The 24,351-nt window shown below is 38.9% G+C and overlaps 1 protein-coding gene and 1 long non-coding RNA gene across 6 annotated transcripts in view; one reads left to right on the forward strand and one right to left on the reverse strand.

The window, feature by feature from the left end:
• SLC6A15 (solute carrier family 6 member 15) overlaps positions 1-9,666 on the reverse strand; it is a 38,733-nt gene extending 29,067 nt beyond the window's left edge. Inside the window, exon 1 of one of the 5 annotated variants that reach the window (XM_087764962.1) lies at positions 9,380-9,666. The gene's annotated coding sequence lies outside the window, so the exon portion shown is untranslated. Of the gene's footprint in view, positions 1-3,742; positions 3,823-8,582; positions 8,804-8,879; positions 8,920-9,013; positions 9,153-9,379 lie in introns of those variants that run through there. The other 4 variants (XM_087764963.1, XM_087764966.1, XM_087764964.1 and 1 more) reach the window with 4 other exon arrangements.
• A 135-nt stretch (positions 9,667-9,801) lies between these two features.
• The window catches only part of LOC148054565 (uncharacterized), a 34,258-nt gene continuing 19,708 nt past the window's right edge, over positions 9,802-24,351 (forward strand). Inside the window, exons 1-2 of the long non-coding RNA XR_015706890.1 lie at positions 9,802-10,017; positions 14,150-14,211. This is a non-coding gene — a long non-coding RNA (uncharacterized LOC148054565). The remainder of the gene's footprint in view (positions 10,018-14,149; positions 14,212-24,351) is intronic.

A 24,351-nucleotide genomic window follows, 5' to 3' on the forward strand; every position in this document is an offset into this window, starting at 1 on the left:
TCCTCTCAGCAACTCCAGCTCTGGCAGTCAGCCCAAATTTTTTAAGCACAGTAGAGGCTACTGGCTTGTGATCTGCATCATGCTCACCACTGACACTGGAAGAGTGGTCCTATAAACCCTCCTCCTGGCATGTGGTGGAACTAGTGTCAAGCTTTGTTTTGTCTGATACCAGTCCTCAGAAAAAAATTAAGTATATGACCTATACACAGAACCATATAATGGGGAGAGTTGTTAAGACAATAAATAAATTCTAATGCTGTATCCTGTATATCTGGGCTAAATGAATGTCTGCTCTGGCCTCTTTTTATCTGTTTTGTCTTTCAGGTTTCAAAAGACTACATCCTTTTCTACTCCATGTATGGTTCAGTAGCTGTTAGTTATGACTGAGATATCTAGGTAGAACCAGAACGCAAACACTAAGTTGAAGCATTTAAAGAGTCCTAATGGAGCTTTGGGACTATAAGCCACAGCATCTGGTACTTCAACCACTACTTTTAGTCACATTTCAAACTTTCCTTTTCCTTTTGTTCCACTGATGTAAATTAGAGCAGCTTCTCAGTTCCAGTAATTAGTAATAAGATCAGGGAGTACGTTAAAATGAAACAATTTTCTCTCTGTATTTAATGTAACAGCTGCACAAGTGAAACTACATCAGTATTTGTCTGTAGGTCTGAAATCCTTCTCTAACTGTAATAAGCAAAAGATATTTTCAGTCAAAAAGGCACAAGCCATCTATCAGGATTTATTAAAATGTTTAAAGAGGTCATATCTGCATTAATTATTTTAGATATAGTAACTTGCAGGGCAGCAATGTGATTTATCTGGAGCTCTCACAGATGAGTCAATTCCAACAGAAATTGCATCATTCTGTCCTGTCATGCATTAAACATTGCATTACTGCACTTCAGAATAAACTGAGCTTGATACTTTTGTTCCTAGCATAGTATCATATTAATTTCCCTTTCATTAACCTTCCATTAAGCAGGATGTTATCAATAGTGCTATCACTGTATGGACCTGCAATACTTGCAGGGTTTGAGAAAATATGGGAGGCACGCTCAGAAGACTGGTGCTTGGTCTAACAGTACTGGTTTTCTAATTGAATATGTATCATTGGCCAGCCTGCATCAAGGATGCAGGATAGTTCTGCAGGATACGTCACAAATCCACAGGTGGTCTCCAACTGTCAGATTTAACGACTTGTTCTCTACCTCTCAAGACACTACCATCAGGTGCAAATGTCCAAAACGTGATCGCAGCTGGTTTGTCAAGGAGCCTGCCATTCTGTGCTCGGCACTCCCAGAACACACTCTAAGACAAACACAGAAGCCTCTCTCTTTGATCCAAATCCCACCTGCACAGAAGGTGGACACCAAACTACTCAGCCCGAGCTAGGTCGGGACACAAGTGCTCCTGAGTGAAGACTGAATAGGGAGATACCTAGTCAAGTTACTCACTAGCACAGTTTGGCTGAACACGAACCACTGAACAAGCTCTTTTTTTATATCACAGTATTGAACTTTAGTACTTCTACCTATGAAATGGTATTTTAGGTTCCCACATCATTTGGACCTAGTCCAGCATTGAAGTTCTAATGAAGAGCATAAAATAGTAATTAGGAAATATCATGCCCAATTCTGTGAAACTGCTCTTTCAATTAGTTCCACTACCAGCTACCTTATACACAGCCTGGTGCAGTAATACAGCATTATGTGATAGGATTGTTTCTCGTAAGTACCATTAAAAAAAATCTACATAACAAACACCATATTTACTAATGAACTACAGAATTCAGTATCGCAGACTCAGCCATCACTGGGATCATTTTAAACTCCAAGTCCTAAATCTCGTCACGTATTTTAAAATATTACTATACTATACTATTACCAGCACCTTGGATTAGAAGTAGAATGTCTAAAATATAACTTAGCCTTATTAAAGCTGTTTGTTTAGGGGTTGTTATTTTTCTTCTGTCTTGGATATACATCATGGAATTTGATCAACTGATTTAACTCTGGTTTCCAGGCAGTTTCACCCATCCCCTTCAAAACTCAAATGATGTCATGTGTCAGACTAAAACACTGAAGGGAATTTTTTATTATCACATTTACTGCAGAATATAATACTTCTCTGGACTCTTCCACAACTGAAATGAACAAATAAAAATAGTATCCCTTTTCTTACATAAAATCCCTTTAAAAAAAAAAAAATCTAAAATTAATCTTAAACTGACCTGACCAGTGGCTGTATTGTTTGAGGGAATTTAACAGAATGGAAATTGCTGAACAGTACACAGTTCAGTTAGAAGAACATTTAGGAAATTATTCTGTCGCTGAATTAACAGTAATCAATAATCCTGAGTTAGCATAAACAAACTTTTGGAAACAACTTTCTAAATCAAAGTAATCAGCTAGATTGTTATGATGTCTTACTAGCATTGTCCTTCATATGTTAAAATCTCTATTTCTTTCTCATACGGAAAGATAAAACAGTGAGTCTTTTTTGACACATCAAGGAAACTGCAGACCCAAACTTACTTTCTCAGAACACAGTGGGAATTTTGTTATTTTCTTCTACAGAAGAAGAATCAAGCCTTAATGCATCAGCATGCAGAAGTAAAGTAACATGATTAGACTGCCACATTATTAGCAGATTAAGCAATAATAATCCCTTGCAACAGGGAATTCAGACCCAAATTAGCTCCCTGGGAGATCTGGGCTTGCTATAGAACTTTTACTTCAGCTTCAGGCCCGCATTCAGAAACGCTGGCACAGAGAGATAAGACCTGTAAAGCCTCTGCTGACCAAACTGCATGCGTCTGCAGTAAGACTCAGAGGAACTTCATTAGTCAAAGCACCAAAAAACACATTGAAAAATTTTGCTGCATACCCTTTTCTCCCATTCTTATATGTAATACCTAGTAAGGGAGTTGTACTAGTTCTGTCCAACACTGCCTGCTCCTCTTCACCGTTACACTGGTAATGAATCTTACGTCAGGCTCCCTTTCAACACACCTCTATTAGACAGATCTGCATGCCGACATACAGACACTACTAGACCAACATTGTACTTCTAGTTCTCTCAACTGTGTAGTACCAGTAAACAAGTAAAAGTTACGAGGCTGGAGATTTTCACAACACGTACAGAAAAACGGGCACAAAAAAATCTCACTTGCTTACAAATTTGAAAGTATAATGAGTACAACTGCCCCATGTTCTTGCAACTACAGCCCAAGTCTTCATAAAAAGCTATTTGTACAGCGATTTCATGTTTAAAACATCCCACAATACTATTGCAACAACTGATACAACTAAATACTAAAGAACATTTAGCAATGCTTTTCTGACATAAACTAAAACACGATTATTTTTACATTGTGTTCCTTTTTTAAAACCAGCACTCCTCTCCAAAAAGGAAAGCTCAATAAACCTTCCATTCTTTTCTAACACTGTCTACTTTATTTCTTTTATTATCATATTTTTACATCTGATGAAAACACAGCAATTCAGCAAAATTATCTACATTCAAATTTTAACACATTACAAATAATCCTCAAATCTTCTTTGATCAAAAATGGTTTCAATCTTCAATGTGAGTTGCAAGGAAAGGAAAGAAGAGGAAAAAAAATAAAATAGTGTGTTCATATGTTCATAAAAGACTAACAAGAAAGTCCAGACAGAAGATAACTTTCTAGAAGGCTACTGCAACATCATAAAAAATAGTAAAAGGAAAGAATGGATACCTTTTTAATTTCACCGTTTGCCATTAAAGGGAGAAAAAGATTAATGTTCCGTTCTTCAGAGCTCTCCGTTCTTCTCTGGTGAAGCAGCCAACATATCAACATGCTGCTGTGGGGGTAGCAAAATGCAATATAAAGCTGCAACCAGTTCACATTACTATAATCTCTGCTTTGAAAGTAGATTGTGATAGCACAGTGTACCATTCCAGTCCCACACGCTTACGTCTTACGCTCCTGTTCACAAAATCTCCACCTTGACTCCCAGTGAAGAAACCAGTATGATTCAGCAGGGGACACTGAACTCAAAGTCAGGATTCTCACCATGGCAGATGTCATAAAAGATCTTGACTGATATTCATGCCAAAGGTTTCAGTCTGTATGAAATCACTGGATGAGAATTATATGCAAAAGTGAAGAAGAGCAGGTTTTGCACATTGAAGGAAACCTATAAAATGCATCTCAAATATGAGTCTATGAGCTAGGCAGAAGAAAGCATGATGGGAACAACCAATACAGAAAAAGGAAACCCAAAGTTTTAGGAGCAAAGGACTGCTCTGAGTCTGCAAAAAGGAATCAGGCCACTGGTGCAGACAGAATGGGTGGAATAGCTAATGACCATCATATTTGAGTGAGAAAGAGAGAAAGACTGCAGGAGCAAACCAGGTTTCGTGGGAGTAGTGTGATTGTGAAGAATGGCTATCACTGGGGGAATCTGTGTACAGATAATTATTTCAGCAAAAGCTACTGTGTTACAGTGCTCATTGCACAGACTGAATTACTGCTGCAATGCAGCATTGTGTTCTTTGGCGGATTTAAGAATATGCACCATAGCCTTTTTGCCTAGTCAAGCCCATTTTTATCTATCTACTGAAGCTGCCATAATGCTGCTCTTCAGCATGAACTGCATGATCTAGCATTTTGCCCTAGCTAGTTTAATACAGCCTGTCAGTAACAGATATAGATTCAATAGGTACTTAACTCAATCATAATGAAAGATAATTGTATTCTATACAATGAAACTTACATTTCTCTGCATTGTTCAGTGATGTTATCCGAGACATGCTAATGCATGTTACACGTACTACATTACATTGTACAAAAAAAAATAAGAGCTCTTTGGGCTACGGGAAACTTGAAAGCATTAGAAAACATTAATGTTTTTGATTCTGGTGTCTCTATACAATTAAATCGCTTAGCCTATAGCAAAACTATTTAAAGACGCAAGACTAAATTCACACCTGCTACAAATATGGTTAGTTATACAGACTTCAGTGACACTGCATCTGTTTCATATTGCTGGGAAATTTGTTCTCAGTTCCTACAAAACTTTCTTCCTGGCTTTATCTTACATCAAGACCCTGCACAGTCTCAAATGCAGACAATTTCTCTCACAGGTTAGTCTCCTTAAATTTTAGTTACAGGAGAATACTTTCTACTATTATAAGACAAACACAATGATTTGACAAAAATAGTAAGACTGCTTTCTCAGAATTGGTCATTGTCAATAGATTTCATCTTAACAGCTTGTATGACTTCTTCCAAATCACTGGCCCAACAGAAATATCCAAGAGAGAGAATGTTACAAGCTAGAGCTCTTGAATGTCAATTTTTCTCTTTTCATTGCATGTAATCTCTAAAGACTTTATTGGCCTTACTGTAGTTTCTCACCTGCTTTCACAGATTTCTCGGTATTTTCTTCTCACAAATGAAATACTTCACAGACTTACATGATGTGCTAACTGTAATTTCCTATTCAGATGGAGAAAACATATCACTTATTCTGCAGTCTTTTCTTATATGTACTTTATTGAAGGAAAAAATTCAGTAGTCCCCACTCCTCCAGCTGAAGCTGAGCGAAGTAATCTCAGCAATTCTGACAATACTCCACCCTTGAGTGGTCAAGCTCAAAAGGCATAACTGCTGGCAACTTGAAACAAAATCTCCATTTCCTAGGTTTACCATATTAGCTAGAAGAGGACCATGACTTTATTATAAAATCTTATCACACTTCTGAGAAGTGAGAGAATATAAAAGTATACTAAATATTTCATTAAAGTACTGAAGTTATTTAAGTTGCAAAATCAAGTACTGAAAGTTAGACATTACCACATATATAGTTGCCCTGAGACCTTAATTCTCTGTCCTCTGTGCTTTGGAATGGATCAATAAGTAAATCAAGTTGTCCTTGGGAAGAATTTGTGTGATTACTTCTTTGTCTGTTTTTTATACATAAGCAAAGAAGCTGAAGTGTTCATAGACAGCAGAAATCTTGCTTCTCCTCAAATCTGATTATCTAATTTCATGATATAAATCATGCTTTCAAGTTATGTTACAGTAAATCCCTATGTCTTTAAAAAGAAAATGATTAATAGCAATTCCACTACAGAAAAATCCAACACTGTAAACGTCCTATTGCAGTTTCCCATCCCTTCTCCATTTTGGCTTAAGAAGAGTATGCTGAATCATTAGCACTGCAGTACACATTTCTGACACTTGAAATGCAAAAATAATATCATTTGCCAGTAGCAAAAAACTATTTTCCCAAAGTGGGAAACAGACCACTGGCACCTTGAGTTAAAATTCAAGGCTGTTGTACACAGCGTTAAGCAACCTTTTCTTTTCTTTCTCCCATATAGACAACAAGGAACCCCTAGTCTTAAGAATGAAAGATAAGAATTAAGAGCTCTACTTCAGTGCAGGCTTCTGGGAAGCTCAGCCCAGTTATTGCCATTGCCTAAAGCAACCATTCTGGCAGGTACCATTGCTCTTTCACACTACTTTGTATGGGCTTGTCAGGTTTTCTGTATCCAGCTCCTCAGTGCAATAGTGCTCCGTTTCATTTGTCGATGATACTTTTTTTTCCTAAATTATTCCAGAACATTTCCTGAGTAATGGCAAGGTTACTTTGAATCAAATTTCAAGGAAGAAGGGAGTTGCTTACGTTTTAAGATGCCACCTGCTGATACGTCAAAGTTATTCTGCAACCAACTGAGAATTCAGACACCTTTAAAGTCCCATGGAAAAGCTGCTACTGGTATTATAATTTTTTACAATCCATTGCCATGCTGAGCTATAAACTCTATGAAAAAAGGACCCAAAACTGTTCTTCCAAAATCAACAGTTACTTTGTCTTTTGGAGCAAGAACGTTATTCCTTGATAAAAGTGAAACAGTGCAATGGAAAGTAGCTGGGGACACAGGTGAACATGTCCTTAATGCTGTGGACACTTTTGGTTGAAAGCTAGAGAATTTCAGAAAAATTATCTGTCTTCCCAAAAAGATTCCTGCCACAAACACTTCCCAAGTGATGTAATTCCATATCACTTGAGCAGCAACTACTCCAATATATCTTAACAATGCAAATTATACCAAAAAGAAGAGCTGTAATTAGTAGATTGTGTTTCTGAATAACCTGTGATTTTTTTTTTTTCTTTTCTAATAAATTCAAGATTTTAAAAGTTTTGTGTATACAGGCTTTTGCAATATACAGCAGAGAAAAGACAGCTGACAGAGTTGTTCAATCTATTTGGTCCTCATCTGTACTACTACTTTTTCACTTGCTTGCCTGTAAGAAAAAAGAAAACTGTAAGAATGGCAAGACACTAAAGGTCAAGAGGAATTAGTTTACACTGCAAAACTAGTTTCAAGATGCCTTAGCAGTTTCACTTACTCAGTTTTACTACTGGTGATACATCTGAACAGCTATGAAACGGCTTGTTTTTTCACCCACAGATCAAAACCAATGGGATTTTTTGTTCTTGAATCTGAAATGCAGAGCTGAACCCAAAGGGAGTGTTTGATATGCACCAAATGCAGGCTGTAATTCTAACATTATCTTAATATGGCCTATATGTAAACCAAAATCTTGTATATTAGCCAAGACAAAATTAAGCAATCCTTAAGTATTTCCTATAAAGTTTCCTTTTTAATGAGATGTTGATAATGGGAAACACACTACTAAATAGAAAAAAAATGAGTATGTTGTCATCATTTTCTAATCAAATGGAGTAAGCTGTCTGCATAATACATCCAGTGCACATGTACATAACGTCAGATAACAAAAATCTTTACTTCATTTTTACTTCTCTTTGGAGAGGCAAACAGAGAATTGGATCCCTGTCCTATAGTATGTCACAATGACATATTCACGGTGACAAACTATTTAAAAATAATTAGGCTTCTCTTAGAAATCAATACTACAGCAGTGAGCCTGTTATACAGCAATACCACACAGAAAATAAAATGGCTGATGAGGATGAGGTCTTGACTACATCTTTTACAAATAAAACAAAGTGCAATTTACTTAAATGGAACAAATCCCACTGCAGCCTCTCATGTGACAGGTCAGTGTGACAGTGCAGACATATTTCAATCATCTCATTTACTTCCACAACAAAAGCAAAGCCTTGCAAAGAAATTCCAGTTTGCTCTAATACTAGCAAAATCAGAACATAACCAGCCAGTATGGGCATGGGAAATAAGAATAATTAATAAGAAAATGGAAGAGGAAAAAAAAAAAAAATCACTGGGAGAAAACTGTAGGCATGAATCTACCCTGTGGATACGCCGTAGTACACAGAGGACTGCAACCATTAAAATCCTGAACAGAAAATAAATCCAAGACGCATAAAGGTTGCGAAAAGCTCCTCATTAACATACCCACCCAAACATGGCTGACACCAGGGTGCACCAGCCCCCGGCCCGCCGGGGCCGCTCCCGCCTGCGCGGGGCGAGGGATGCGGGCGGCGGCGGCGGGAGGAACCTGTGGCGGGCCCCGCCGGGAGACGCCCACGCTCCGCGGCAACAATGCAGCGCCCGGGCGGCCGCCGCTCTTCCCCACCTACCTCCTGCGCCTCCACCCAGCCCTCCGACGCGGCGACCGCAGCCCTCGCCCCGCTGCTACTCTTCCCACTGCCTCGCACGCTGCCGCCGGCAAACGGCGGGGACAGACGGACGGACAGACACCGGCCGCTGCCGTCGTGACCGGCGGTCCTCCCGCTCCCTCATCTGCCGGCGCGGCGAGGCTCGCCCCGCTCCCTGCGAGCCCGGAGCCATTCGCGCAGCGAGGGACATCAACACGGTGCTCCCGTGATGGAGACAGCCCTCGCCCCCTCTCCCCGCGAAACACGCGCTACACATACATTTAAGGTGTTTTACGCAACACGCGGGAGATGAATGAAATTTCTGTCACTCGTGGTAGGAAAAGGATGTACATTCCCCCGCCCCCTCGATAATAAGAAGAATAAAAACTGCCCCGTACATCCTTACAACCTACCGCTGAGTTAAGACACATGGGCGGCTTCCAGCGGGCGCTCGCTATTGTCTCCCGAGGGGCCGGCTCCCTCCCTGCGAGCGAGAGGCTGGCGCCGGGGCGAAGGCAGCCTCCCCGGGGCGGGGGGGCTGGGGGAAACCCCCCTGCGCCCCGCAGGAAAGCGGACACCGGGCGGAAAGGGACTGCCCCCGGCCCCCGCACATCCTGCCCCTTCCCGCCCGGCGACACAGGGGAGGCGGCGGGCCGGCCACGCTCCCCCCGCACCCCCAGCCGCACGGCAGGGCTGGCAAAGCGCGGGTCGCGGCGGCGGCGCCCAGCCCGCCCGCCCGCCTGCCCTCCGCAGCTTTGCCTTGCCTTGCCTTGCCTTACCTCCGCCCGCGGGGCTCGCCGGGCGCCAGCTGCGGGAAGGGGGGGCTGGGTGCCCCCGCGGGTGCGGGGTGGCGAGCGGGGCCGTGCGGACGCGGGGCTCAGCGGCGGGCAGGCGGCGGCAAGCACATGTGCCCAGCCCTCGCTGCGACGGCGTTTAAAGACAGACATAAAAGCGGCGGGGGGAGAAGAAGGGGGAGGGCAGCGCCGGGCCGGGGGAGCCGCACCTCCTGACGCAGGGAGGAGCACCCCCCGCCCGCCCCCGCCTGCAGCAGCATCTCCTTCGCCGGAGGCGGGCGGCGAGGGGAGGAGGCGGAGGCGGCAGTGGGAGGAGGAGGAGGAGGAGGAGGAGGGAGCGGCCCGCCGGCCCCGCCCCCGCGCCAGGATCCCTGTGGCCGCGCTCCGGTAGCGCGGGAGCCGCGTCCCGTGCCGCCTCCCGCCTGGGCGCGTGACGGTCACCGTGTCGCCGCGTCCTGTGCGCCGCGCCCACGGGCTGCGAGCGGCCGGCGGGGCCGCCCGTGGCCCGCCCTTGGCCTCGTGCTGGCGGGGTAGCGGGGCACAGGCGGGGAGGTGCCTCCGGGGAAGCAGGCGCACGGTTGTGAGCTTCCTTGGAGAACGTGGAGGTTTTCCAAAAGAAGGGGGTGAGTGGGAGCGAGGGGTGTGGGCCTGAGGAAGGAAGAGGGGTCGGTCAGGAGCAGGGTGGCGGCGGGGCGGCCGCAGCGGGAACACCTGCGTGCTGGAGGCCGGGAGGCAGCTGGGGGGACGAGGGATGGAGAGCTGTCAGGGGCGAGCCTGGAGACCGAAGGGATGGAGGGAGGCCGTCAGAGGGTGGAAGGCACCACCGAGTACCCGTGGTGATGGTGCACGAGTCTCGTAGCCCAGACTTTGACTGCTGCCGCAACGGCGTGAGGATGATGTTTCACTTTAACACCCCTCCCTAAACTTTCTGTCGTTAAGTCTGTCCACTGCCCTTCTGCCAGTTTTTTTTCTTTGCTTGCATTTTGCTTTAAAAAAAAAAAAAAAAAAGTGGATCGATTCTGGCTAGAAAGGAAGGCTTGTAGTAAAGATGAGAAACTAAGCTGTTCAAAGGCGCGGCAGTCAGGCAGGAAAATCATGTTGACGTTGGTGAAGATAGGCACGATGGAATGGAGAGTGAACTGTTTTAATGTTCACTCTGTGAATAATTATTGCAACAACTTAAATCTTAACACATGCTGAATAAAAATATAGAACTTTCTTACACCACATGAATCGAGGATTTTTCTTCAAAGAGTTACGAAGTTGGTCTGCCTAGCTGATTTGCGTTTCCTTCATATTTTACTGAGAAAGCTGTGATGCAAACTTATTTTCATCTTTCTACTTCATTATCAAAAACAATTTGTCATAGTATTGTACATTTCTCATTATTGTTGCTCGTACACTTAAGTAATAATTTCCAGGATGTATTTCAGTTATGTGTAAAAACGGTCCTGTAAACAATAGATTTTGCACCAAGTAATTGAATATTATTTGGAACTCTGTAAAAAGGAGCTTACGTTGAGTAAGTTTCTAACTGTGAACTAAACTTCTTTTATACTGAGTACGAATGAGAGGAATAATTTACGCTTTCTATTGCCAGATCATGAGTGATACTTTAGTAAATTACCTAATAATGTTACCACATGACTTCATAGTTAATTGTCACAGGAAAAGGTCATTCCTGCATCCCTTTGAATTCTGTGTATAGCTAATGGTGAGCTTAGAGCTGTAATCAGGTTCTCAATTATTTGATGCCACTAATTTTACCATAGGAAAGATATCATTCAACTTTTTATGTCCACCAAACTTATCATCAGATATTTACAGCTTTTTGCAATTCCTTGAGGAATTTGCGGTTCCTCAAATACCATGTAAAATACCACATTGGTAACCATTCAGTAGCAGTCTTTTCCTCTTCTTCAGACTTTCTGCAAACTAGCAAGCTGCATTCGGAGTAGATGGACTAGGGTATTTTTACTGCAGCTCTTGTAAACGGGGTATTTTTTACTCCAGTGCTTGTAATCACCTTTGTAATCTTTTTTATTAGGTTTATTGGAACTTAAAACACCCATCTTTAAATTCCACATTGTTTTAGTCTTCAAAGTGCAGATACTTCTGGCTTTAAAACTATAGAAGCAATTCCACTTCCAGTGTAGAAGGATTTGTACTTTTGCTTCTGGATGCAAATGACAAAAATATGATACAAAAATAGCTTACTAATTTTCGCCATTTTGTTAAACACAAGAAACCACTGGTGGACACAAGGTTTGCAATTTAGCTGTTATAAGATTGAGCTACATTGGAGGGGAGCTTATAATTCTCTAAGCTGAGTTATGGGCCTACATGCACAGAGAGAAAGCCTCATTTGCTGGTCAGACTCAGTATATCTGTGCTTGTGACTCAGGAGGTTTGAAGACAGAGAGAAACAGTCTAAGTGGAAAGCAAGAAATGCCAGCATGAGAAAAAACATTATCCTAAAGCAAAGCTGAGATGTTCATGTACAAAACATCTATCTCGTCAAAACTTTAGATTAAAAAAATGCAAAAGCAGAGAAAATGAGTGTATGCTGCTTGGAAGAAATGTTTCAGGTAGCAGTTATGCCAATTTTCTGCTAGGTTTTACTATCTTGTCAATTGCATAGAGATTTTAAATATAACACATTATTTTGTAGTGTTGTTGGCAGTAAACATGTATGAAATAAGCCACTTAATAAAAAATAACTACAATCTTCATTAATAATGTATTGAGTTCTTTAAAAATCTCTCTGCCCTGAACTATGTGTATTTCTTATGTCGATGGTGTGCCATTCAGTAATACAGTAATAGGTGAAAGTTAGGAATAACATTCTTGTAACTAGAATGAAGTAGACAAGCACATGCCACAATAGGAATAAATAAGAGTCAGTATACACCAGCAAATTTGAATGGAAACAATGGTTAAGTGATTGTCATTATTACTGGTTAAAAATCATACTTCAGGTTCATAGTCCAGGGCTTGAACTTCCAGGACAGAACCATTTAGTGTTTCGAACTTCTCCATAAAATCTGTTGCATGGTGCTTCAATAGAAAATATCAGTTTCTTGTTAAATGGGCCTTTTGTGTACAAGTATTGTTAATATTCTCAGTGCATATAAATGACACTTTTTATATGCTGACTAAATGTGAAATTACATAATACTGCATCTTGCACCTTTTGAATCTGTCACTGTTGTTAATGTTCCCTCTGTCTCGGTATTAGCTCAGCACCGAATTTTAGCTTAAGCTATTGCAATTCAGAATATTGAGGATTGTAAGCTGAATTACATCAGTAATTATTAAATATATAGCTATTTGACCAGTCTGCTACAGCTGTACCATGATGACCTGAGTCTCTGGAAGACTGCTTTACACCAATACTTTGTTTTTACAGATTTTAAACTATGATTTGAGGCACAGTAAGCATGCAGATGCTACACACAAAACCCATCAAGAAGTCAGATATGTTGTCAACAGCAAGTCCAGAGTTTTGTGCTTACGCAGCAAGATGATTGTCCTAAGGATCACGTTCAGCTTGAATTTTGATCCTGTATTAGTTTCAAACTCCATTAGAAGTTGAACAAGAAAATACACTTGACTTTGTTAATATAATTCGTCAATGCCTATTGTCAAAGCCAACCTCAGTTTTAGACAGCATCACTTGATAGTGTGCTGTCAAAATAGAAAATTTTTACATTTTCCACCTTGGGTTGCCATTTATACTTTTTGGTTCAGCATTTAACTTAGTGCAATTTAACCCCCAACCTAAGTTTTTAGCACCCCTCTGCTCACTCTTCAAACCCACTCATAATTTTGTCTGTCTGTATGTGCGCTTCAGGTTTGCAATTATCATCAGACAGAAACTCAACTAGTTTTGAAACTCCAGTTCTGGACAATTGAATAGCTTTTCCGCTTATTAAAATATGTCCAAATGATTGCAATCACATTTCTGAGTGCATTAATGGGAATTGCTGCATAGAAGAGAGAAAGAACAATCTTGAAAGAACAATCTTGAATTTTTATCTAACTTAACTTAACCTTCAAAAATGAGAACATTTCAGGCAGTATGACATTTCAGTCTGACCCTACAATGCTTCTTACTGTAGAACAACCTGATGACACAAGCAGACTTTCTTGGACAAGCAAACAGACGTAACAGTTGTATTCCTAAGTGTTCTTACTAAATCTACAAAAAATAGCGTAGACTTCAATGTGGTTCTTTCATGAATGATGAGGTACAAGCAACATGTCAGCATATCTTGGATCAGGTGTGTCCTGGCTTCGGCTGGGATAGAGTTAATTTTTTTTTTTTTCTAGCAGCTGGTATAGTGCTGTGTTTTGGACTTAGTAGGAAAATAATGTTGATAACACACTGATGTTTTAGTTGCTGCTGTGTACTGCTTATACTAAGTCAAGGACTTTTCAGCTTCTCATGCCCTGCCAGCAAGAAGCTGGGAGGGGGCATAGACAGGACAGCTGACCCAAACTGGCCAGAGGGCTATTCCATACGATATTACATCATGCTCAGTATATAAACTGGGGGGAAGTTGGCTGGGGGGCAGTAACCACTGCTTGGGAGCTGACTGGGCATCAGTCGGTGGGTGGTAAGCAATTGCATTGTGCATCACCTATTTTGTATATTCTCCCCCCCCTTCCTTTTCTGTCCTACTAAACTGTCTTTATCTCAACCCACGACTTTTACTTTTTTTTTCCCTGATTCTCTCCCCCATCCCACTGCAGGGCAGGGAGTGAGCAAACGGCTTTGTGATGTTTAGCTGCCTGCCAGGTTAAACCACAACAAGGTGAGAAGCCACTGTGATTGAAGAAATACCAGGCAATGGTTGTATAGCAAGTGATCTGTTGAGATATTGCCAACTACTGTGAGCAGTTGTAAGCCACGGTAGTTGCTCCTACACGTTGCAGTAATGATGGAGTCCTTAAAGTCTGGCTGTACTTCTTCAGTTTTTTATATTTTCATCTCTAAATATTTTCTAAAATATTAACAGATATAAGAGATTTGCTACTTTTTGCTGGCTTTATCAAAGGACATGTCTGTTTCTGTGTCATCAAAAATGTGAATTGTCTGTTACTCTGTGTATAACTTCATTGCAGTATTTAAGAGTCTGTTGAGAAGATGACTGAAACATTTTTACAATTACACACAGAAATTACTAACAACTAGGTGACATAAGATGAAAAATCAGTTGAAAAATCCTCTGAGTATACCAGTGGCACATTCAACCATAGTGGCAGGGCAAGGGAGTATCTAGGATTAGCTACTAAACTTGTATTCTCACCCTCACTTCCACTGGTTTTGGATGGAAAGTGCATGAAGATTTCAGTGCATAGGATTTCTGTAACTCTACAAGGGCACTGCAGGAAGAAGTGGTTGTAGCAGTTGTCTGTGCCTTGGAATTACAATATGTTAATAATCTCTCAGCCGTGGTCTTATGTGGCCTTGCCACATGAGTATAAGAGAGCAAGACAGTGGCTAATGTGATTCCTGCCATCATTGCTGTGTGTATCATGCTGAGAGAGGAACATCCTAAAGGTTAAATCTTGCCTTCAGGCCTTGTCTCTTAAATATATATATTTAGGCAACTCTAGCAGCTAATTAAGGAAGTTACACTGTACTTCATTCTAGTAGGGAGTAACATGATAAATTAAGTCCTGGAAGTTGTGAGCTATTGTAGAAATCTGTCCAGAATAAATGTGCACTTCTGTCACCTATTGAAGAAAAAAATATCATAGATACTTCCAGATGCGAAACAATGGCATTGTACTGAGTGATAAAACAGAACATTAGAAGGGTATGCAAATCACAGATGCTCAGAGCACCACATGGTTCGTTGCAAGTAAAACATATATTAAGTTAGCATCCAAACCAAGCAGAAGACTATATATAAAGTAATATTTTAGCAGTTAATATCTAACATAGATGATTATGCTACTTGCGAAAATGTGGAAAATGAAGATATAATTCTGATAATGGAGCCATTCTCTGTATTTTTGACAATTTAGAAATCATCAAAATTAGGTTAATGACAGCTAGCAGCCACCTAGCTACATCTTCTTTTCTTGAATATAAAACAACAGATATAATAACTACAAGAATTTATATCTGTACAAATCAAATTTCAAGACACCAAACTTTTAAAAATAATATGGTTGAGTGGGTTGAGAATTAGCTAAGGCTAAGGAGCTAAGAAATCCCCCAGCAAATGCACAGCAACTAGAAAAATGAAATAGTCTATGCAAACATTTAAGCCACCACTGCAATACACTGAAAGAGATCCTAGCTAAAATGTGAACTCTTTAACATACTATACATTGGAGTCTTAACTACAGTTTTCAAGAAGCTATCATTCCTATTTTTTCCATATTTTTCAAAAAGCCTCATGATCCAGTAATTCTAAATCACTTATGACAATTTTCAACTTAAAATTTTTATTTTAAATGTAATCTTTTTGGTTAATGACTTTAGTGATCTATTCATGGAATTAAAAATACGCTTTGTCTCCAACAGTAGCAGAAGGATTACAAAAACAAAAAGAGTAAAAATGTTTTATCTAAGTTGCCTATTTTCACTGATTTTGTGATAATGAACATGTTGAGGAACTTTAGCTGAACAGCACAGAACCACTGAGAAGTCACCATGACTTCTTATCGCAGCATCGTGCCAGCTGCTCTTAGTTCTCTAGGAGATGGCGTCTGGTCAGGATTCTGAAGGAGATTTTTCCTTACCCCTTGGGACATGAATTATCCCTTTGGACATAGTGAGCATGGATTTGCTGACTGCACACCTGGCTTTGTATTCTGGAGACATTTAGGAAGGCATCTTATTGTCCCCAGTCTGGGGCAAATCAACATGCATTGCAAGACTTGGGTGTGTATAGAGATTAAAATATTCAGTTCCAGGAACACTGTGAGTTGAGGGTTTGGCTACTTAGGTTTTGAAATGTGTATTTAAAATTTAATTTTCACTAAATCAAAGGTTTAGGTATAATTAATGGAATAGTACATTGACCATCATTTATTCAGCAAAATAAATTAAGTAAGTAAGTACCTTATTTTATTCAGAGAAGAAAGAAATGGCATTGGAAATACTGTTCAGATAGATACAAAGTATCATGTAAAGTGTAAGTGTAGACATAAATATGTGAAATTTGGTTTTGAAAATAATACAGAACGTACTGCTTACTAAGGAATGATTCCGTGTGTTATGTTCATCTATACAAGACATTATGAGAATCTCAGAAGTTATATTCTCCATTTGAATCTAGAAGACCGATATACTTACCATAGAATCATAAAATCATACCCAGGGGAAGTACTTTCTGATTCCCAAAACTCACTGAGACTAGAAGAAAAAGATTGTAGCAGTTCAAAACTGTGCATGAGTTATAAAGTTTCCTCTCATGATGTGTTGTATCTAAGATGACACGTTTTCCAGAAAATAGTTGGGAATGTATTTTTTAAATAAGTTAATACTTTTACGATAGAATGCAACAGGTAGGGACTGTTATTTCAGTTACTGTGATTCAGAATACCATGTAAATAACTGAATGTAATATTCAAAAGAAAAGGGTTTATTTTCAGAAATCCCCGAAAGGCTCTTTTACAGATTGAATCTTGATTGATTCTTCACTATGAGGGTGGTGAGGCACTGGAACAGGTTGCCTGGAGAAGTTGTGGATACCCCATCCCTGGAAGTGTTCAAGGCCAGGCTGGATAGGTCTTTGAGCAACCTGGTCTAGTGGAAGGTTTCCCTGCCCATGGGCAGGGGGGTTGGAACTGGATGATCTTTAAGGTCCCTTCCAACCCAAATCATTCTATGATTCATTCTATGGTTCTATGAATCAATGATAAATTAATTTTTGTGACAGCAAGGAATAAATAGCATAGGATGTTCACTTGCAAGCCATCCATGAGAGATTTTTAAATGCATTTAGGCAAGTAAATGTGCATTTGTACAGCGTGTTCTACATGGCCTCCAGGACATGGGGAAAGGAACAAATTCTCTGCTCCAGAAAACAGAAGAAAGATGTCACAGTCATGGGTGTCATTGCTAGGGCTGGGCTAAGACAATAATTGCTTTGAAAATGAAGAGGCCAGCAGTCTACTGAGTTGTTTTCTTTACACCAGAAGTCTGTGTAAATTTGTGTTACAACACAGCATTCAAAAAATTAAATGTTTAAATAAAAGTCTAATGCTTTCACCTTGTCATATACTCAGCTTTAGCACATTTAAAATTAAGTTAATATAAACCATTATTATTATCTTTTAGGCCACATACACATAAGTGTCACATAATAGTCCAATATACAGCTGAGCATAGTGATCTATTCATGAATGTACTGTAAGTCTTGAATGAAGACATAAAATGATAAAAGGGCAGGAAGTTTGTTGGGTTTTTTTAAAGGTTGTAGAATAGCCCTCTAAAGAAAATTATTTTTGCTTGTAGAACCACACTATATACCACATTTTGAGTATTATACTGAGGACTCAGTTCTGAATGGTATTTTTGTTCAATTCTTGCCTGAAACTGCACGATACTCAGAATTGTTCCTTACATTTGAGCTAGGTAGACTATTTTAAATATATACTTTTGCTATGCTTTGGTGGTTTTTATCATCTCATAATGAGATAAGCCAGAACAAAATCCTAGCCTCACCAAAATGTGTTCTGAAATTCATGGATCTAGGATAACATGGGCTAAGTCTATGTTAATCTGTACGTTGCATGAAGAAAAGTGTGGTTTAAAGAAAAGTTGCAAAATGTCTGTGGCTGTGTTGGTAGCCTCAGTGAGATTTCAAAGCAAACTGGTTTGACAATTTATTTTAATATATGACCTCAGATCACAGGCTTCTGGGCTGAGAAGATCCAAACACATTTCTTAATCTTAGGACTGGCAAGGGCAAATGTAAGGCTTCACTCATGTCTGTAATCCTGTCGGTCATTGCTGCCCACAGAAGCTATCATTCTCTACTTGCAGTATAATAACTGGGTTATTTCATAATAATATGAAATCCATGTTAGATTTTGCCCATGTCTTACATATGCTGTTTCATACTTAGTTATTGATGGGCAAGGGTGGAAATTACTTTTTTACGCCTGCATGGAATTTTCTTAAAAATCTGTGGTATAAGGGACTGGTGTATTCCATATGCCTCAAGCTCAATACCTTATGAGTCAACCACCACTTGATCCTCCTGTCGAAAGACACAAGCAATTCATTTGAAATAATTTCATTTCAATACATTACAATCATAAAGCAAATCTGAGGAAATGTAAGCTTATAGGATACTCATAGAATTAGAATTTAGTTGTTGGCTGTCAGTTAAGGTCAGGGAATGAGGACTAAGGTGTGTGTTTCATCCACAGGAGTAAGAGACTGGCGGGGACACCTTGCATTAGCAAATCCGGTTCTGTGATATCCTAGTCAACCTACCTGTATAAACTCGTCCCTAAACTTATCATGTTCAGTCTTAAAACTACTTAGATTTCACCACTGCATCTTGTTGAAAAGTTTCTCCAGAACTACTCTCCTGTGATGGTTAGAGACCTTCTTCAAAGATCCAGTCACAGCCTATTCATCATCATTTGTTCTTGTGCTAAAAAGTTCTTAAACTGTTTTCTGTCTTTGTATTTTATCATCATGTATTTATGGAGAGTAACACTATCCCTTTCTCCCTTTGTTTTGGGAGAGTGTATAAAACTGAGGTCTTTTAGAGCAATAAGAGAGAATATAAAACTATCCTCATGCGTATCAGTCATGCACATCATGAAGAGATACTAGCTTGAGTCTTAAAAGGAGCAGGCATGTGATAGTTTACTACAGTATTGTAATAGTGAAGGGTTATCCCTGAAGTAATTTATTACATCTCTGTGGAAGACTAAGCAGCTCATGCACAATACAATGCCAAAGTAGCACATGTTGTTTCCAGTTGTTATATATAGGACCAGAACAAAGGTCCACCTGAACAGTATCTGTCTCCATCAATGGTAAATGGTAGAAGTTACAGAAGAGCATTAAGAACAGTACAGATATGGTTTGCCGTACTATATCAAATACTTAATAAATTTCAGACAAAATTTCCTATAGTTAAAAGAAAATTCTAATTTTTCAAAGAAAAATATGAAGCTAATATGCATTAATTATCCTTAGTAAACCCGTACAGAACTTACGGATTTTTATTTCTTTCTTTGACTACCTTTTCTTCCAAATTTGATTGAAAATTCTGTATATGGTTGAAGTCAAAAGAGTAGTCTCACTGTTTATGCTTAAATATATTTATTTCCAGACAATTTGACTTTAATTTATTAATTTTCAAAAATTGCTAAGAAAATTCTTAAAAACATGTATTAAAACATGTGATGCATAGTACTTCTGGTATTCGGGGATGGAAATAATGTGGCTTTTTCCTCCCTCAACTGTCTCCAGCTACACAGTAATGGAAGTTTTGTTGTTGAGGTTTGCTCCGTTTTAATCATTCTCATTAGCAAAGCTCCCTTTGCCACCAAGATTTACACCACCAATTTTGCTGAAGACTCAAGCAAGCTCTTATAATTTTTGCATGTTTTACCTAAGGAGATTCTGTACTTCCTCATTGTGTAAGTCAATAAACTTCCCTAGTAAGTTTCCTAACTTCTTACTGTTGGCTCCTCTAAAACCAAAAATGTTAGTCACAGAATTACTTAACTATTCTGTTTATGCAGTTGAACTAGCTAGTGATCGGTCGACTCTTCCTTTAACTGATTTTTTCCCTTATGACTTCACTGTTCCCCAAAACAAGTTAATATTAACCTATTTTTACTTAATTATTTTTTTGTAAAAAAAAAAGAAGTCTATCATATGTCCTGCTCTGGAATAGTTGGTGTTAACAGTAATATTTCCTCTCCAAACTCTCTATAGTTTCTGTCTGTATGACACAGGCTTCAGCAGTATTTATATTGCCAGTAACATATTATTTTCTTCATTTTAGTGTCCTATTCTGAGGGTTTATAGAAGACCTATGCCATTATTACAAAACAAAAAAACCCCTTCCACCACCACTCCAAAAAATTATTTTAACCAAAATGTATTTTATTCATGCTCAATTCTGATTTAATTAAAGCTTGCAGCAGCAGCTTCTAGAATACTACACATCATCTTTAAGTTTCTCTTTTCCATATCTTACACCAGCAGTTCTAAATCTTCATTTTACTTTTAGAGGTCTTTGCATTAATGTAAAGATATATTAGTTATTTTCTCTTGAGTTCATCCAGTTTCCTAGCTGAATTAGACAATCTTCCTCTTATATCCCTGACTTATGCTCGTGTCACTCTCATCACTGTTCATATTTTCTTTCTCCTAGAATACGTTTCTTCATTTTCTGTATCCTTTACCACTCCATTTATCAATTTTTCTCTTCTTCTTTACTAAATGTAAGTCGACTGATTATCTGAGACTCTCAGATTTAAAAAAAAAAAAACCAAACAAACAAACAAAAAAACCTGGGGGACCAGCTTTGATCTTAGATACCGGGGCTTACTTGCATGCTTAGAATCGACTCCATCTGTTGAGAAGTTGAGAAGAGTCCTTTTCCTGTGAATACCTCCCAGAAGCTGGACATCTCCCTTAAATCTTCTGTTCAGCCTCGTTTTCTAGATCTGGATTTCCAAAACACTGCTGCCTGCGGGCTCCACTTCTGAAGGGTTTATAACCCCAAATACCAATTTAAATAATCAAAGTGAGTCTTTGCTGTCTCGCTCAAAAGTCCTAAAACTCCATTTGTGGTCAGATTCCTGCTATGAGAACTGCTGGAATAGCAGCAGTCTTGTGTTCACTGACTGCCCACTTTTATGAATTTTGCCCATGTCTGCTATTTATTCATGGTTTTCAGTGGAAATCAGGAAGTTGTTTGGCCGGACATGGAGAGCAGTCAATGGTTTTTCGGCGTTTGAATCCTTTTCAGTCCAAAGTCAGTATCTTAAATCTTTATTGTGTCTGAATCTGCTCAATGGGCAGGCCTCTTTATTCTTAATTTCTAACCACAAAGACCCGACTCTTTTGATGTTGTAGTGAATATCAGACTCTCTCTCATCTGTTCTATTCCTGTCTAAGGATCATTCTGCCTTGTAGACATTCTCATGTTTCCTATGTATCATCCTGTCTTTGCTTTTCATCTCGTTCTTGATTGTCTCTCCCCTTCCTTAAATTTTACTACAGTGACGAGCTTCCCTCCTCCTATCTATGCCACCCTCTCTTAATTTGGTAGAAATGAGGATTCTTTACTGCTACCGATCTGCAAAGCTACTTTGCAGTTTCCAGCAAATTCCCAGTCCTTCTAACCTCCTGAATGGTGCTACTTAAAAAAATAAGTCTTTTACCCGTTCTGTATTACTATTGGCTTAATCACTTTTCCGTGTATCTTTTGAACAAGCATTTTAACTTGTTTGTCTTTCAGTTTCCCTGTGTTTCACATAATGTTAATCACACTGGCTGCTGTAAAACAACAGATAATAAAGTACTGGTTTACATTATAGTAATTAATCAAAGGTTTTGGAGTAAATAATGTCAAAACCAGTTTATTTATCCAAAAGTTGGTTTTGATCATTTTACTTTTATTTCATTATTTCCATTGGCCTACAAGAACAATACTGAAAATAAAGTTTTGATTCAGACAACACTTTTTTCTCTAAACTACTGGAAAATTTCAAGTAGAGTTAAATACACACATAAAGGATCTGGATTTTGCATTTTATCTGTTTTAACTATTTTGTTAGCAAGAAGTTACTCTCTAAAGACTATTAAATAGTAACACTGATTAATTAAGAAGTGGTTTTTAGTGGGGAAAACTGTAAAACTACTCAATCACTCATTTTTCCATAAAGAAACGTAGTTGCTACAGCTACACACAAGCTAAGGCTGCTTGCATATAGTTTTAAAGGCCTATTTTATGCTTTAGTACCTTATTCCATTATGGAATAGTACTTTATTTCTTTAACAAAAATGTTAACATTATGCCATCACAAGGGAAAACAGAATTGGTAACATACTGGAAAATTATTTTTCGTAGTAAATAGATGCATTTGTTTTAACTACTAACATGTGAGTTCAAGTTATAACATTGGAAAATAAGTTGTATTGTAAAAAACTGCTGATTTTAGTAGTTATTTTTTTCAGTTTTGTGAATTACAATGAGTCATATCCAGTATTTTTTTAAAATTATGTATCTTTCTTAGTGTTCATTATAATTTGTGAATTTTAAACCAAATTCTAGTTTGCAATGGTGCCTTTAAGGTCTAGTTTGGACTAGAAAAATCAACAATTCCTTCAAACATCAAACACTAACTCGCTCTTGAAAATCAGGTGCTTTTTTAGATTTCTTTTTTTTGTTACAGGAAATGCATCATATATGGTTGCATCACAATTACTTCAAAGGCAGGATTTATCTAACACAGTGCCAGCCATCCCAACATTATTATTACTTACATTCCTCTGGTGGGATGGGATAAGTTGCCCTGTGGATACCTGTTGCCCATGCACCTTACATAGGTACAGCTTTGAGATGCCAAGTCCTTAAATTGTTCCATTATGACAGAAATATTTTGACATAAGCTTGAGATTCAAACTAACTAGTTGTACACTTTGACTAAATCCATATTATGAGAATTTATGAAGAGCAAGGATTAAAAAAATGGTGAGGTTAGAATGACATCATTTACTGCTAGACTATGTAAAAATGCTGGTTTAAAAATACCAGGCTGTAGAAAAATTGTCTGTGTAGACTACTTTGGATTCTACATATTATTTTGCATTCTATGTATTATACTAATATGAATATTATTTAAAGACTACTATGATTCAATTTGGTCATAAAACTTCCTCAAATTACATTTTTCTGAATATATGTTTACAAATGCGAGAAATCATTAACTAGTATTTGCTTGAAAATACAATAAACACTATTTTCTGTATACAGAAACCAAATACGCAATATTTACACTAATATTCTTGTAGGATGATTTCTTTATAGAACACTCTAATTTGGTTCCCCTTTACTGCTAGACAAATGATATATCAAGGAATTTATATTACTTTGGTGAGACTTTTCTATGAAATTATACCTAGACTTCGAAGAGTCATTCTAACAATACAGTTTAAAGTTTCAGAATGAGAGACATTGGGCTCTACAGGGCTTGTGACTCAAAAGCAAACCTTAAATGCAATTTGCAGAGGTGCTGGTATGTAAGACCAGGGTTTGGAGTTTGGGGAGGTCTTGTTTGGTTGGTTCTTTTTCCTAGAGCTGTTAATTTAGCCTGGATGCTACTGTATACCTGAGAGTAGTATGGGGTGTTATACTGTGGAACCAAAATCACTAACTAATGAGACTGTGAGTTTAATTCTCTGTAAACGTACTTTTTTATGATCTTGCCTATCTTACAAGGTTCAAGGCTATGACAGCAGGGATTGATCCTGTGCTTAGTGAAGTCAATGGCAAAATTTCCATGGTAAGTAACAACTAGAGTCCCCCCGTCCTTGACAATGGGCAAGTACATGTGAACAAAAGCTTTACTTTGCTGCAGGTATGAACTAGCAAGAAATAACTCCCTAGAGTAAGAGAAGTAGGCAGGAATGTGCACCACAACGATGTGTGCCTCAGGGCAGACAGTCATGGCACCTGTGAGCGCTGCAGCTTTGTGCATCAGGCTTGCTTTAAGCTAAAATCTCTAAGGAAGTCGGTACACAGAGCCAACATTTCAAGCCGCAGTTACATGTTGAGAAAGTTTGGCAAGCCTGATATCTTTGTTCAGGTGAAGTATATGATTAAACAGACAGAAAGCTTCTTTACAAATACATGTTTTGTTCACAAAAATAGTATGTCCGAAGTAATGAATCTATTGTGAATATGTACAAAGAGACAATTAATGCTGGATTCACATGAAAACACCAGTTA

The sequence above is a fragment of the Nipponia nippon genome, unplaced genomic scaffold (assembly GCF_047370975.1).
Source record: "Nipponia nippon isolate SJK-2023a ecotype South Korea unplaced genomic scaffold, ASM4737097v1 scaffold_3, whole genome shotgun sequence".
In the NCBI taxonomy this organism is placed as follows: Eukaryota; Metazoa; Chordata; class Aves; order Pelecaniformes; family Threskiornithidae; genus Nipponia; species Nipponia nippon.